This window comes from Panulirus ornatus, chromosome 73, assembly GCF_036320965.1.
Source record: "Panulirus ornatus isolate Po-2019 chromosome 73, ASM3632096v1, whole genome shotgun sequence".
Classification (NCBI taxonomy): domain Eukaryota; kingdom Metazoa; phylum Arthropoda; class Malacostraca; order Decapoda; family Palinuridae; genus Panulirus; species Panulirus ornatus.
In genome coordinates this window covers 317,501-335,000 of record NC_092296.1, presented here as the reverse complement: position 1 = coordinate 335,000, position 17,500 = coordinate 317,501, and the positions used below count along the sequence as shown (strand labels likewise).

Sequence of the window (17,500 nt, the reverse complement as noted above, 5' to 3'; positions counted from 1 at the left end):
GCGTACGAATACGCAGCAGACGAACGCTTCTGTTCCTGAACAGAGTATGAGTCTGCTGCACGTTTGTGTGTGGGAGGGATGGAGGGAGAGAGGGAGTGTTCGACAGCCATAGCTGCTGCTCTTTGCCGTTCCTCCTGCTCCTTCTGCTCCTCCACCTGCTCCTCCTCCTCCTCCTCCTCCTCCTCCTCCTGTAGCAGCAGCTGCGTCGTGCCAGACCACGCGGGTAATTTGTCCGAATTAAGTGGATCAGGGGCCTTCCGTGGGCGCCTCCTGCTGACCAATCCATCACCCGGGCTTCCAAGGGTATCGAAGTGGGGGTCTCCCTACTCCAGTGGTGACTGGTAAACCCCTCGTTTGTTGCCTTGAGTGTAGTGGAAGGGGGTCTGTTGCCTTGAGTGTAGTGGAGACCATCGTAAGGTGTACGTGAGGTAAGGTCCCAGACCCAGCTGTGGGGGAAGAAGACCTCCCAAACCATCGTAAGGTATACGTAAGGTAAGGTAAGGTCGCAGACCCCAGCTGTTGGGGGTAGAAGACCTCCCAGGCCATCGTAAGGTATACGTAAGGTAAGGTAAGGTCGCAGACCCCAGCTGTTAGGGGTAGAAGACCTCCCAGGCCATCGTAAGGTATACGTAAGGTAAGGTAAGCCAGACCCAGCTGTGGGGGTAGATGACCTCCCAAACCATCATTAGGTGAGGTAAGGATTACTATAGTGATGGGAAATGCCATTGCTTGTGTTCTTAGTTATATAAACACCGATGGATTGCTTGTTCATGCCGTGAGCACCAGCGCGGACATGGGTCACTTGGGTATAAGACCAAGGAACCCCCCACCTCCGTCTCTTATCACCACGCTCAGAGTGGCGGTACCGTGAGGAGGTTAGATAAGAATCTTTGACGGAGGATAGTAGTGAAGACCCGCGATAGCATATCCGCCAGGATGCAGCCCTGACTTTTGCCTGCGTGTGTTAACTACTCCTGTTCGCCAGTTTGAGAAAACGGGGGATGAGTGGGGTGGGGGGTTAATTAAGTCTCTTTTGTCTGTTGCCGTTATCCCAAGGCTGTTTCCACCGTCCGCCTTGTTAAGTGAACTTTATTTTGCAAATTGGGTTAATGGAGTTTCTGTAATTTGAGCCGGGCAATTGGATGTGACGTAGCGTTCTGCGTGGAGAGCGAACAGTTTCAACAATTACGTGGGGGTGGTTAGGGGGGGGTATTGTACGTCGGGTCAGAGGTCACGCTGCCGTACCCAGGGGTCTGTAAGGTTATGCTCGAGGGTCGTGCTTCAGTGACCGTACACCGTCGTGCTTAAAGGCTCGGACCGCCGTGTGCTCAAGGGTCGTACCGACGTACTCAAGGGTCGTACCGTCGTGCCCTAGGGTGGCACACCAAGTCGTACCGTCGTGCTGAAGGCTCGTACCGTCGTGTTCCTAAGGTTCAAGACTTTCCCTGCAGCGGCGCCCCCTCCGTAACGCGACGAGGGTCTCCGCCAGCTTCGTCCCTCACACAGCGCGTCTCAGGGCCTTCCCTGAATTTGCATATATTTAGAATATAATTCCTGGATGTGTTGCACGCGCGACGCCCCAGTCTGTCTCTCTTCCTGTGTGAGTCGCGATACCTTCCTTTTATTCACTTACACAGTGCGACTCTTTTGATTATGCATGCGCGAGGACGCCCCGCCGTATTATGCATGCGACAGTGTCTCATTCACACTGTCTTGTGCACCGGAGGTTTTTGAACTTAGTCTTGTGTATGTATGTATGTATAAGACTTCCGTGTAGTTATTATGCATGGGCCGATGCTCAGCTTTATGTATTTTGGCTCCGATACACAGTCCCTACTAGGTATATACATGGGAAGGACAGGGAACACAAGTCCTGGTGGTCTGTGGCCAGGTTATCTGCTGGAGGACAGAACATGGGAAGGACAGGTAACACAAGACCTGATGGTCTATGACCAGGTTATCTGCTGGAGGACAGTACAAGGGAAGGACAGGTAACACAAGACCTGATGGTCTGTGGCGAGGTTATCTGCTGGAGGACAGTAATAGTATCCCACGTTCCCAATCTATGTAGGTGGATGCAGGAAGGTAAAACAAGAAGGCTCCTCGCCTCACCCCCCACCACACCCTGTGGCATACCTAAGCAGGACAGCAGAGCAAGGAAACTTCTGAAGTCGAACGTGTTGCCTCCACCCTCACGGAGGCCCGGGCCGCTTAGGTAGCAACGGAGGGAATGAAAATTCGTGGGAGCGTTCCCCAGTATGGTGGCATACAACCCCGGAGGCCTTAGAGCCGAGGGAGTGACGCAGCCCCTTGTGAGAGACAAGCCCTTTCTTCCCCAGGAGGAGGACTAGGGTGGGCAGCAACCCCAGCGGGGGACGTGGACGAAGGCTGGTGGCTGGTTGTATGGGACGCTGAGCGATGGTAAACATACATCGTATGGCCCGAGGGGGGTCGGGTCTCCGCCGGCGGCGAGGGGCGACGTGTTGACACGGGGTGGTTGGCAGGTTCCTTGAAGGGCTGTTGATGGGATAGGGACGCTATGTGTGTGTGTGTGTGTGTGTGTTGGGGGGGAGGGTGTGTGTGTGTGTGTGTGGATGGATGTCGGTGGAAGGGGTGGGAGGGAGCGGTGGTGGTATCTGATCCTCCGATAGCAAGTGGGTTTCCAGGAGACGGACGAACCAGACGTCTCTTCTGTGGACGTTTATGATATCGCCGGGGGTCATTGCTGCTGGATTTAAGGTTGAACTCCCGAGTGCACATCACTTCCTTATTTATTTCCCCCACCACTTCCCCCTCTGTCTCTCCCCACACGTCACTTGTAAGTACTAGTCATTTATCTCCCTCGCTTATAAGTAGTAATCGGTTCTCTCCCCTCAACAATGCTTCTAGATACTAATCGGTTCTCCCTCCTTCAATTCTCTCCCTTCTCTTCTCCTCTCCCCACACTTGCCTCCCCCTCGCCTTCACACACCCTCCGCTTATACACATTCCTCATGGCCGATCCATTTCGTGAACCTGGTTTATATCTTCATCGTTTCTTTCTTTCTTTCTTCACCCCGGAGTCATCATGCACGAGGGCAAGTGGGTAAACTAAAATTTCACGGGAGCTTAAGAACGTCCTGCATGATCTAGGGGACAGCCCCGGGGACCACGAGCTTCTCAGAGAAAGAAAGAAAGAAAGAAAAAATGAGAGAGGTAGTTTTCATTAGCCTGTGAGCTGGATGCCACCTGGTAGTCGAGAGAGAGAGAGAGAGAGAGAGAGAGAGAGAGAGAGAGAGAGAGAGAGAGAGAGAGAGAGAGAGAGAGAGAGAGAGGTTCATTTCGTAAATCACTTAGCGCAAAGAACTTTTTCTTTTTCTTCTTCTTCTTCTTCTTCTTCTTCTTCTTCTTCTTCTTCTTCTTCTTCTTCTTCTTCTTCTTCTTCTTCTTCAAGCCACTTGGCTTTTTGATTGAGACGCAACCAGGTGTTGAACATGGCCGCGGCGTCCGTGGACACCGGAGGACCGTGTTATCTCTCCTACAGACAGACTGGTGATGGTGCAGGAGCTTCTGTAGGACTCCTCTGGCTCCAGGATTCCGTCCAGCCACCACCAAGGGAAGGCGACGAACGATGTGTGTGTGTGTGTGTGTGGGAGGGGATGGGGGTGTTTGTTGGGGGGTAGACCTCAAACCCGCCCACGGAGTGGAACGACTCCCCCTCTCTCTCCCTCCCTCACCTGTGTGTGTGTGTCTTTGTGGGTTAGGGGAGAGAGAGAGAGAGAGAGAGAGAGAGAGAGAGAGAGAGAGAGAGAGAGAGAGAGAGAGAGAGAGAGAGAGAGAGTGGTCAGGAGTTAGTAATTACAGGAGAAGGCAGCCAGGTGGCACGAGGAAGCGGTCAGCTGGTCCTGAGGCAGTGGGGGTCGGGAGGCAGCCAGGTGGCACGAGGAAGCGGTCAGCTGGTCCGGAGGCAGTGGGGGTCGGGAGGCAGCCAGGTGGTGAGGATACCTTGATGCAAGATGGCTACAGATGGATGCGCTGCTTGTAGCTGGTGGAGGGGAAGGTGGACAGGGGTTCAACTATAGGTAAACCTGTACAGGTGATGGGGTGACCTGTACAGGTGGTGAGTGACCTGTACAGGTGGTGGGTGACCTGTACAGGTGGTGGGTGACCTGTACAGGTGGTGGGTGACCTGTACAGGTGGTGGGTGACCTGTATAGATTGTGGGTGACCTGTACAGGTGGTGAGTGACCTGCGCAGATGGTGGGTGACCTGTAGAGGTGATGAGTGACCTGTACAGGTGGTAGGTGACCTGTACAGGTGGTGGGCCAAGCAGGTGGCTCTGGTGTTGATGTTGGTGGGTCGGGAGTGTGGGTGGGTGGATGGGTGGGCGCTGCACCCCCCTCTTCCCCCCCCCCCCCTCTCTCTCTCCCCCCGTCAATCAATAATGTCTTACTTGCGGAGAACCTCTGTTAGGGGCCCCGCCCCCCTTCCCCGCCCCTCCCCCCGTGTCACCACGCCCTCCCGTGCCCCGCCCCGCCCCGCTCCGCCCCGCCCCGCCCCGGCCTTACAAAGGAACTAATGTCAACAGTCTAAACTTTGTATCCAGTGGCATCTCCAGGGGGAACCTTCGGCTCGCATCCTGGTCCTTTGTCCCCCCCACCTCGCCTGACGTTGTGTGAGAGAGAGAGAGAGAGAGAGAGAGAGAGAGAGAGAGAGAGAGAGAGAGAGAGAGAGAGAGAGAATATATATATATATATATATATATATATATATATATATATATATATATATATATATATATATATATATATATATATATATATATATATATACAGATTTTTTCTCTGATGCATAAATCCTTGCAGAGTTTTACTCTCTCTCTCTCTCTCTCTCTCTCTCTCTCTCTCTCTCTCACACAGAGCACAGCAGGGGCAAGCGTCAGCACCGCCAGTGTTGGGGTAAAGTACACGACGGTGGTCGGGAGGGGGCAATAAAAATGCCACAGGTTTACACACAAGTCTTGGGTTGACCTTGTATATATATATATATATATATATATATATATATATATATATATATATATATATATATATATATATATATATATATATATGTATATATATATATATATATATATATATATATATATATATATATATATATATATATTCATTTATCCTCATGAACCCGACGGTACGACCCTTAAGCACGACCAGACGACCCTTGAGCTCGACCAGACGACCATTGAGCACGACCAGACGACCCTTGAGCACGACCAGACGACCCTTGAACACGACGATACGACTCTTAAGCACGACCAGACGACCCTTGAGCTCGACCAGACGACCCTTGAACACGACGATACGACTCTTAAGCACGACCAGACGACCATTGAGCACGACCAGACGACCCATGAGCACGACCAGCTTACCCTTGGACACAATATTCCTTCCTCTACCAAACCCGTCGCTTAGGAATCAGGTCAAAGACCACAGGTGGTCCGTCATGCCCATGGGTCGTGCTGTCGTCGTGCTCTGCGGTCGTTGACGTGAAGCCCCTCAGGTCGTGTCGTCGTGTTCAGGGGCGCACGGGGCCAGCGAGCGCTCACGGTCGCACGGGGGAGCCACACCTACGTAGTCTGTTGGGGTGCGATGGGTCTGTATAATTCACCTCCTAGCCCATCTTATTTCCCCAGCCTGTCAAGCTCTGGCGGGAAATATACATCTCTGAGGAGATTTAAACTCTGACCTCAGGAAAAGCGCTGGGGTCAACACCGCCAGGGTGTATCCCTCACTGGGGGGATGATATTACTGGGGAGGAGTATATAGAGGCATCTTTCTCCCCCACCCAAAAAAAAAAAAGTGTAAGCCAGAGGGAACGTGCGCTGGGAATGGTCATTTCCACACAGTGGTGAGACGCCAGGAGTGGATCTACCACCTTGTGTGTGTGTGTGTGTGTGTGTGTGTGTGTGCTCTTTCCACACCTCCCCCAACGATCCGTCTCCCCCCCCCATTCAACCCCACACCCCCTCTTTACCTCCCCCTTGCTACTGCTTCATAAAAGCCAACTCCCTAAATCCCTCAGAAAATCCCTAGTCCCTCCCCTCCCCCACTCTCCCCCCCCTCCCTCCCTCCCTCTCTCTCTCTCTCTCTCTCTCTCTCTCTCTCTCTCTCTCTCTCTCTCTCTCTCTCTCTCTCTCTCTCTCTCTCTCCCAGACGACCACGTCGACAGAGAGGTCACTGACCCCCTGAGCTGGTGGTGTTTCATGCTGGCGAAGGAGGAGTGATGTTGGTGGTGGTGGTGGTGGCTGTGGTGGTGGTGATGGAGAGGATCTTCGGGGGGGGGGCACTGGTGGAGAGAGAGAGAGAGAGAGAGAGAGAGAGAGAGAGAGAGAGAGAGAGAGAGAGACCCTTGTGTCGAACAGAATGATGGAGGGATGTTGTTGCTACGGTGATGGAGGGGAACCCTTCCATCAAGATGGAGGTGCTCTCCATCCCCAGAGCCAGTTCGCCACTCCATTGTGAAGCATGGCGACCCTCCAGTACCACACACACACACACACACACACACACACACACACACACTTGAGGACCACCTCCATCATTAGTGTGTGTGTGTGTGTGTGCTCTCGAACTCCAGTGTGAACCTCTGTCACCCCCGTGCTTAACATTTCATACTCATACGAACATCCCCATCCCCTCCTCCACCCCAACATCATAAGTATGTTTCCAGACTCGAGTATGTAGCTTGACCATCCTCAAAGCCCATAAAACACCTCACACATAAGCCAACCAGGACCTTAACCATCAGTATGAGCCCTGTGAACTATATATATTTTGCCTCTGAGCAAACATATAAGCCACGAAACGCTTCACGCCAGACAAATGTATTTCACGTACAAATATACTTTGAAAGTATACATTTTTATTTTTTTTCATCTATTGATAGATAAAGATACTCATTTTTTTTTCTTGAAATTTACAATAAATGGTTGAGGTTCTTGTTAAAACGACATTGACCGTCTCGAGAGCTGCTTCACTGCTTCACTGACTCGAAACCAAGACTCGTAAGACACGTATGTCGAACTCGGCTCCTGCGGAGGGGGAGCTCGCTCTCAGGCTTCTCCCCTTCGCTAGGAGGAGAAAGAAAGGATGGAGTGTTGTTTTCTCCCCCACCACCTCCCCTCCCCTTCCCACCTTCCAGTATCGTCGGAGCCCCAGAAGAAGTTATCTTCAATCAAGGTCGACGATAGCTTGATCAAGCCAGTCCGAACCTCTGGGAAATCCTGTTTCGAAACATTTAATGAAACGCTTCATGTTTTTAATAACGCGAAAAAAATTAAAATTTTTTTTTTCTACCTCTCTCATCTGTCGCTCATTCCTGTGTAATTAATATTTTGCAGTTCTCCATGATCTTGATAAATGTAATTAATCACCCATGAAATGATCGGGCTGTTAGCTTCGTCTAAATTCTCTTACATACTCAATAAGTACGTAGGTATAATTCACCCTTTAAAGAAATAAAAGATGGTAAATATGATTCATTAATAAAGATGATACATATGATTAAATACACCATGAAATAGATGATAGATCATTAAGGGAATATGAGTTAGATTTATGAGAACCAGATTAAAAGCATTAGAACTCATAAAAAGATATTGACCAACGGGTCCTCACACAGATAAGGACAGTGGTGGTCTGAACACCTCAGGCTTGATGTTCTTTCAAGAGATGAAATAGCCTCGCCATCCTTCCCTTACCACGCTGATCCACCCCCTTTTATCCTCACCCATCTGCAGCACCTGAAATCCCCACACGTATGACCCTACCTTACAGATCTCCTCAAAGACAACGTGAGAGAGAGAGAGAGAGAGAGAGAGAGAGAGAGAGAGAGAGAGAGAGAGAGAGAGAGAGAGAGAGAGAGAGAGAGAGAGAGAGAGCCAGCCAGCCAGCCAGCTAAGTAGCCAGAAATTACAAGCTCCTGAAAGGGAAACACAATTACGGGTGCGGAGATCTGGGGGGACGAAGCAGGGTGGGTCGGTAAGTAGGTCCCACGCGCTGAGAGAGAGAGAGAGAGAGAGAGAGAGAGAGAGAGAGAGAGAGAGAGAGAGAGAGAGAGAGAGAGAGAGTCATAACTCAGAAATGTAAATTTTTCTTTTCTTTCTCTTTTTTTTTTTTGTACCAGAAGCAAAGACAACAGACGTAAGGGGCAGGCGAGCGTTTGTGTGGAGGCGTACAAGAATGCCACACTGGCTGCATGCATCGCATGGTGCGATGGTCATCGCTCACATCTTTAGTCTTGTAGTCACACCCAGGAACCATGAGATCGTCGACCTACCTTGTCCGTAGAAGTCTGCACTGGTTTGAACGACCGCGACTTGTGGTAAATTTTATGTTGGAGGGCGAAGGTCCACATCAAGGCCGGGCCTTAGCTGAAATTTGGAGAGGGTTATGAAAGGGGGAAAGAAGAGACGGGGGAAAGAAGAGACGGGGGGAAGTACTTATGCATCTTAGAGGAAGTGGAAAACCTGTCTTTTAATGTGTGTCGGGTCATGGTTATTGGGGGAAGGCGTGAGAGGGTTAGGGAGTTCCCAAGCTTGGAGGTGTAGGGAAAGAAACAGATATCAAAACGGTCCACCCTTGAGTTAATGATGGCCACACGGTCATCATGCGATGCATCATGCTTGCCTAGTATTGCGTGGGCTAGCTAGTTTTGGGTGGGTACACAGGCAGCCAACTCTCGGGAGCAAAAGAAATCGAAGTAATACCTATAGAAGAGGGAAAGTGAACCAGCATTGCGGCGTAGGACAAAAGGGGTCAAGTTTTGAGGTTATCCTGGGACAGTTTACAGGTCGGACGGCTTTCGACGCGTTTGTAACCCTTAACCAATCATAGGTGCTAACCTACCCAACACGTTCCGAACCGCAGCCAATCATCATTCAGCTCCTGGCCATACCTCAAACTACAGTCAATCACCATTACACCACTCAACATATGCCCCAGCTGTAGCCAATCACCGACGAGCTATTTGCGAGTCTAAAACCCTCCCCACCCCCCACCCCAGGGACGCCAGCCAGCCACTCACTGCTACGCTACCAGGGAAGTTGCCGCCGTCTGTAGCCAATCACCACTTAAGCTTCCAAGTACCTTACTGGCTGCAGCCAATCACCGCCGAGCAATATAATACGTCATGGTTACGACGACCAACCCGGGCTCTTGAGACAGTCGCTGACGCGGGTCCTTGAATAGAGAAACTTGGTCGTTCTGTTGGCCAAATATTGCCTTGGACCTTATGAACATCTCTCATAGGGGTCAAAAGACATTATGAACACCTCTCATTGGGGGTCAAAAGACCTTATGACCACCTCTCTTGGGGGTCAGAAGACCTTATGACCACCTCTTGTAGGGGTCAAAAGTACACTCATTCCTGTATAAAACATACGGGAGGGACTCTCTTGCATGTATGCAATATGGCCTCGAGTTCGCCTCTGCTTTGATCACGGGAGAGATTAATATTACCTTCCCACCCACCCACCAGGAGATGCCAGACTGACCAAGCGAGGTACGAAGTGTGGAAGGAAAAGGTGATTGTACATGTCCGAGGACGAGAGGCATGTTGGGGGTTTGGTGGCGAAGACATGGACGGTAGGTAGGGGGGAGCTGGGGGCCCGTCGTCTGACACGTCTGGGAAAAATTGCTGGAGGTAATCCTTCGTCAGAGGGTCATCTCGCCCCTTAGGGCGGATGATGACGTGACCTCTGACCCGACTGCAGGTGGTTAGGTGAAAGATCAGGGGGTTATAATACCCAAGTGGGTCGTACCGTCGTGCTTACGGATCGTATCGTCGTGCCCAAGGGTCGTACCGTCGTGCTCAAGGGTCGCACCGTCGTGCTCAAGGGTCGTACCGCCGTGCTCAAGGGTCGCGCCGTCGTTGCTCAAGGGTCGTACCGCCGTGCTCAAGGGTCGCGCCGTCGTTGCTCAAGACCCGTGCCGCCGCGCTGAAGGGGTCGGGTCATGACAATGGTAGCGTTGTGGTGGTGTGAGAGTCTGCAGGTCCCACACCTTCAGACACAGCGACCCCGCGTCCTCCCTGGGGAGGCGCACCGGCTCATCTCACAGCGCTGGGGGGCCACTTGTTGTACCCTGGTGTTGGCCCTATCTGCTGCAGGAGGAGGTGCTGCTCTTAGGTTTCCCTCCTGCAGGAGGCACTGCTACCGTAGGAGGGCTGTTGCTAGGGGCTTTCTCCTGCAGGAAGGGTGCTGCTGAGCCCTCTCTTCTGTGGGAAGGGTGCTGCTCTCGCTCCCTCCTGCAGGAAGGGTACAGATGGAGCTCCCTCCTGCAGGAAGGGGATGCTATGGTTCCTTCCCGCTGGAAGGATGGCACTGGGCCCTCCCTCCTGCGTGAGGGATGGTGAGCGCTCCTCCTTCTGCAGGAGGGGCTCCATCTACGAGAGAGCTGCTGCCGTTGCTAGGTGGAGGAGGAGTTAACCAGATACAACGGCTGTGACGTGACACCCCCAACCCCCCCGAGCTACGATAGTCGAGGATGGCCGACGGTAAAGTGACCCCTGACCTTGGATAGTCAAGGATAGTGGTCCTGAAGTGACCCTTGACCTTGGATAGTTAAGGATAGTGGCCCTAAAGTGACCCCTGACCTTGGATAGTCAAGGATAGCGACCCTGAAGTAACCCCTGACCTTGGATAGTCAAGGATAGTGGCCCTAAAGTGACCCCTGACCTTGGATAGTCAAGGATAGTGGTCCTGAAGTGACCCCTGACCTTGGATAGTCAAGGATAGTGGTCCTGAAGTGACCCCTGACCTTGGATAGTTAAGGATAGTGGCCCTAAAGTGACCCCTGACCTTAGATAGTCAAGGATAGCGACCCTGAGGTGACCCTTGACCTTGGATAGTCATGGATGACGGTGGTGATGTGGGTAATACAGAGGGACGTGGATGGTCTTTGTACGAATTGGCTGAGACAGCGGCAGCAGCAGCAGGTCCAACACCTGTGACTGACGGAGGAGAGGATATCTGATGGGTGGGTTGTGGTGGAGATGGCTGGCGTTGGTGGTGAAGAGGGTTGGTGTCGGCGTTGGAGGCAAGGGGCACTGGGGCTGGTGGTGGAGAGAGAGAGCCGTTGTTGGTGGAAAGGGCTGGAGGCGGGTGATGCTTGGGGCTGGTTGGTGGTGGAGAAAGCTGGAGGTGACGGTGTAGGGGAGGTGTTGTCGGGTCTGGTGTTGGAGAGGGCTGATGGTGGTGATGGCGGATACGAATGGTTGTGGGTGTTGGAGGGTGTTGGTGTTAATGGAGATTGCTGGCGATGGCGGTAAAAAGCAAGGGGCGCTGGTGGAGAGGACTGGTGGAGAGGACTGGTGATGGAGGCGAGGGGACCTTGGGCGCCTGGGATGGGGGCGTGTGGGTTTGGGTGGGAGGGCGTGTTGACACCCCGGGGGAGAGGGTGAGGGAGGGGCTGGGTTTGTGGCCGGATCAATACAACATATTGATCACGGTGGCCCGGCCCACCCGGGCCAGCGGGCTGGGCGGGCCACCCACCCACCCCGTAGCTAGGGTGGGTGGGTGGGTGTTCCCGCCCATAATGCTAACACCTGGAGATCATCTTCATCATCAGCTGGTGGTGTTGCATCACCACACCACACCACACCACACCACACCACACCACCACGCCACACCACACCACCACGCCTGGTGTTCACCACCCCCCACACCACCACACCACAACACACCACACCACACATGGTGTTCACCACCCCACCCAACCACACCCCCACCACACCACACCACTTCGCATGATCACTGAGGGAGAGAGATTTACTCTCGTGTTGCCACCCGTCATGACTGACCTCCCGTTTCAGTGTATTCATCTCGTATCTCCCAAGGCTTTCACGCAGTCCCCCATCGCACCCCAAGAGGAGAGGGGCGTCCCCCTCCTTGCTGTAAAGGATTCGATGTTATATTGACGCCATCGGACCCATTAAGGGAGTTTAAGAAAATAGCTCCTAACTCATTTTCATGTCCGCTCGTCTTACCGGACGCGCGCGCACGCACACGCGCGCAGGTACTGGCCCCTGGCCCCTTCAGCGTAAATTACCTTCGTTAAATCCGGTCAGAGAAAACGTTTGGCAGACGGCATAGAACCTCCTGAAGGAGGCGAGTGCCATTCCTCGGAAGTGAGGAGATCAGACTGATGATGCGCTACACACACGGAGTCGGTAATAACTGGGTTAAGAGATGCCTTGAGATGATTATTGACATTACACTGAACCTTCCTCTTGTGCTCAGCTTCGCCGGTAGCAATCTAGACTTTTTATCCGTCTATTTAACTCCTTTTTCCCAGCCACCGTTTTGCTTCCTGCTCTGATGATAGCCTTGTCCCGGTTCGGTCGCGCACTCTCCCTATCATCTTTGTGGCCCCCTTTTTTTTTTTTATCCGGTTCGAATCCCGTTAGTGATACAGGTGACCGCTGCCATCCAACTTGTCCTCCATACTTGCAAGCCCTCTTGAAAAGTTGTGCCATTACAGTTCAGCTGGTCACCAGACGCCGTGCATCGTCTGGTCACGTATTCGTGCACGGTTCGAATCCCGGTGACACGCGATGGTTGCGGACGATGATTAACAGTGGACCCAGAATCGAGCCTTGTAAGGGGGGGGGGGGGAGAGGAGGTACATCATTGGTCACATATTTTTTTGCCTCATTTTAGGGGTAGATATTCTTGTACGAGGCCCTCTGGCCTCTGTCAGCCAGGTTACCTGGCAAGTATAATGCAGCTCCATGTGTTTGGAGGGGCGGGGTGGGTGTGGGGGGGGGGGGGGGTCGAGGCTATAAGACACTCGTGGGGGGGGGGGTTGACATCCCCCCAGAAAAAAATGTTTTCTGGGCGTTTAAAGATCCACAAGACCACCTTAGCGACTGGACGTTTCCAAACTGCTCTCTCGTTATTTCTAGTCTCGTCGTCCGCTTCTCTTAACCATCTGTGCCATCTGAGTGCTTCTTTCCGTGGCCAGTGTAGTCATCCCTCTGCCCCTGGGTTGTACACACACACACACACACACACACACACACACACACACACACACACACACACACACACACACACACACACACACACACACCCTGCCTGCCTCCTCAGAGGGACACAGATGTTCGGGACATTTTATCCCAACTCCCTTAAAAGCTGGTCATAACGGTTACACCCCCCGCCCCCCTAAACCGCTCTGTTGTCCCTGTGAAGGTTAGGTGTGTGTGTGTGTGTGTGTGTGTGTGTGTGTGTGTGTGTGAACACCACCAGCACACCGCCCTTTAAGTGCTCCGGTGGCCAAGTGGTCCAGAAGGTTGGCCTCATGAGGCACATCATATTATCAGGTTACCTCCCTCACACAGCACCATTTTACGTGCTCACTGACCCATCCCGGTGTGAAGGTGGTTCTGTCCACACACACACACACACACACACACACACACACACACACACACACACACACACACACACACAAAGACATAACCGGACATGATTTGAATTGGACGCGTCGGTCTGTGTGTGGATTCGCCCCCCCTTTTATGTCTGTCTGTCGTTGTCTGTCTGTCTGTCTGTCTGTCTGTCTGTCCTCCTGTATCTCACACACATACACAGACATGGAGAAGAGGGCAGACGGGTGCATAGATGGATCTTCCTCGCTACTGCGGTGGTGGTGGTAGTCGTCGTGTGTGTGTGTGTGAGCAGTACCAACGCGCTGTTCCTTGTCCACCTTGTTCCATTATAATGGTTGTTCCACCGTTCCTTGTCCACCTCGTTCCACCATTATGATTGTCGTTCCATTGTCGTCCCTTGGCTTCGATAGATCAATTGAAAGAAGAAAAGAAAACAAAACATGTTTTTTTTTTTATCTGTTGTTGTGCAGATGACGGAAGCGAGCGAGCGAGCGAGCGAGCGAGAGAGAGAGAGAGAGAGAGAGAGAGAGAGAGAGAGAGAGAGAGAGAGAGAGAGAGAGAGAGCAGTGTTCGGAAACCCACACTCACACTCGTATTACTGTACTGCGATACAGCCTCATACAGCCATACATGGAATAGGTACATATGTATGTGTGTGTGTGTGTGTGTGTGTGGGGAGTTAACCCACCACGACCCAACCGTAACCACACTACGACACCCCCTCGCCCCTCACCCTTATAGCGAACTCGTGGTTGGTTTGGGAAGGGGGGGGGGGACACTTGTGATAGTCCCCAGATGTCCCATATGGGGATCCGTTCCAGTGTCCCGCTCTCCATCCCATACGGAGAGTGTGGTACGGTTGAAACACACCTCCCTCCTCTCCTTCCGTTGTTGTGAGGTCAACTTGATTGGGTCTCTCTAATTAATGTGAATTGCCAGACGCCTCTCTGTTGTTATACTGTGTGTGTGTGTGTGTGTGTGTGTGTGTGTGTGTGTGTGTGTGTGACAGGGGAAGTTGGAAGGATGTTAGAGAGTTAGTTCATATTTTCTACACACACACACACACACACACACACACACACACACACACACACACACACACACACACACACACACACACACACACACTCGCGCGCGCGTGCGCTTCGTTGACCTCTGATCCCGGCCGGTGGACTGGGCTGGCATCCTGGGCGCTGCAGGGTAAGGGGAGCCCTGGCTGGTACCCTGGCTGGGTTCGTGTTGTCCCGTCATTGACTGTGTGGTTGAGAGGGGGCGAGGTAAACCCGTGGTACCCACCACCACAACCACAGCTCTACAATGACTCTTCCAGACTGTGCCCCTCCAAGATATGCCCCTCCAAGATATGCTCCTCCAAGATGTGTTCCTCCAAGATATGCCCCTCCAAGATATGCCTCTCCAAGATATGCCCCTCCAAAATATGCCCTTCCAAAATATACCCCTCCAAGATATACCCCTCCAAGATATGCCTCTCCAAGATATGCCCCTCCAAACATTGTTTTGATTCTGGCTCATTTATTTTTTAATTGTCAACTCGTATGACGTCACCTCTTCTCTCTCCACTTCCCTCCCTCCCTCCCTCCCTCTCCCCCTTATCTCCCCTTATTTTCCCCCACCTCCCCCCCCCCATGCAACGCACTCGAAACCAGGTGTGGCCTCGTTAAAGGCAGATAGACTCACACACACACACACACACACACACACACACACACACACACACACACACACACACACACACACATACACACACATGGCTCCTCAGTGAGGAGAAACACATATGTTTTCTTAAGTCACATATCCTCTCTTGCACCTGCCTTGTTGAATTTATTTTCTTTGACCTTAAGTGATCTTTTATATTCCACTGGCCTTAGCGTTCACCCCCGGGGGGGGGGGGGGTCGGAGGGGGAGTTCAAACTCCTGTTACTTTCTGGGGTTGAGCAGCCAGAACATTGCTTACATACCTGACTTTTCGCGTGGCGTGGTTGGCTGGGGTGTTCCTTGGTGGTGGCGTGGTCGGCTGGGGTGTTCCTTGGTGGTGGCGTGGTTTGGCTGGGGTGTTACTTGGTGGTGGCGTGGTCGGCGGGGGTGTTACTTGGTGGTGGCGTGGTTGGCTGGGGTGTTACTTGGTGGTGGCGTGGTCGGCTGGGGTGTTCCTTGGTGGTGGCGTGGTTGGCTGGGGTGTTCCTTGGTGGTGGCGTGGTCGGCTGGGGTGTTCCTGGGTGGTGGCGTGGTTGGCGGCGGTGTTACTTGGTGGTGGCGTGGTTGGCTGGGGTGTTACTTGGTGGTGGCGTGGTTGGCTGGGGTGTTACTTGGTGGTGGCGTGGTTGGCTGGGGTGTTACTTGGTGGTGGCGTGGTCGGCTGGGGTGTTCCTGGGTGGTGGCGTGGTTGGCTGGGGTGTTACTTGGTGGTGGCGTGGTTGCGGGGGTGTTACTTGGTGGTGGCGTGGTTGGCTGGGGTGTTACTTGGTGGTGGCGTGGTTGGCTGGGTGTTACTTGGTGGTGGCGTGGTTGGCTGGGGTGTTACTTGGTGGTGGCGTGGTTGGCGGGGGTGTTCCTGGGTGGTGGCGTGGTTGACGGGGTTGTTACTTGGTGGTGTGATTTTACCTTAGGTCAGTTTTGTATAGCGTACTTCCATGATCAACGGCAGTACGACCCTTGAGAACGACGGTACGACGCTTGAGCACGACGGTACGAACCCTTGAGCACGATGGTATGACCCTTGAGCACGACGGTACGACCCTTGAGCACACGACGGTACGACCCTTGAGCATGACGGCACGAACCCTTGATCAACGGCGGTACGACCCTTGATCAACGACGGTACGACCCTTGAGCACACGACGGTACGACCCTTGAGCACACGACGGTACGACCCTTGAGCACACGACGGTACGACCCTTGAGCACGACTGTACGACCCTTGGTCAACGACGGTACGACCCTTGAGCACACGACGGTACGACCCTTGATCAACGACGGTACGACCCTTGAGCACGACGGTACGACCCTTGAAGCCTAACGGTACGATCTTCGAATCATTACACTTATACAATATACAGCTGTAGAATACATTTACTGGTCTTACACGGTTCAATATAATACTATACTGATGTGCTGGTCTCATGTATTGTATTAATACAATATACACCAATGCCCGTGTGTTCCACAGCCGGAATACAATACAACACTGTGCCGGGTGTGCTCGTCTACATTCATTGTATTAATACAATATACAGCTCTATACATTTACCCGTGTTTCACGGCCCATTCAATGTAGAATTTTATAACGCTTTATTCCGGGCAAAAAACAGGTGGAAAAAAAACGTAGATTTGATTAATTTTGACGAGCAATGCTAGAGTCTTGCCTCCATTTCTGTAATTCAGTCTGTACTGTGAAGTGTTCCTGAACATTATTAATCTAAAGCACATATGATTAACTACTACGGATATTTCATATATATATATATATATATATATATATATATATATATATATATATATATATATATATATATATATATATATTTTCTTTCTTTTCTTTTAAACTATTCGCCATTTCCGGCGTCAGCGAGGTAGCATTAAGAACAGAGGACTGGGTCTTTGAGGATTTTTTTTTTTTTTTTAAATTTGTAGGCGATTTGTAGTTTTTTTGGGGGGGGAATCTTGTGATTTTAAGGGATTTGTAGTTTTGGGAATTTTATCCTTTTAGGGAATTTTGTCATTTTTTATGAGATTTTTACTTTCTGGGAATTTTGTAATTTTTAAGGGATTTTTATTCCTTGGGAATTTCTTAGTTTTAGGGGATTTTGAGTCACCTGTTGTAGGGAAAGAGCACCTGTGTTAGATGTGGCCCGCTCATGATGATGGTGTCATCCCTGTCTCTCTCTCTCCCACAGGACCATGTGGCACAGCAGGTGAGGCAGCAGACCAGAGACCATTGATAATAACTGGCTGAGGGAGATGGTAAGTAGTGATTACGCTCTCTCTCTCTCTCTCTCTCTCTCTCTCTCTCTCTCTCTCTCTCTCTCTCTCTCTCTCTCTCTCTCTCTCTCTAT

The 17,500-nt window shown here is 51.8% G+C and overlaps 1 protein-coding gene across 1 annotated transcript in view; it reads left to right on the top strand.

The window, feature by feature from the left end:
* LOC139748354 (uncharacterized) overlaps positions 1 to 17,500 on the top strand; it is a 306,050-nt gene that overhangs the window by 194,926 nt on the left and 93,624 nt on the right. Inside the window, exon 2 of the mRNA XM_071661435.1 lies at positions 17,342 to 17,359. The gene's annotated coding sequence lies outside the window, so the exon portion shown is untranslated. The remainder of the gene's footprint in view (positions 1 to 17,341; positions 17,360 to 17,500) is intronic.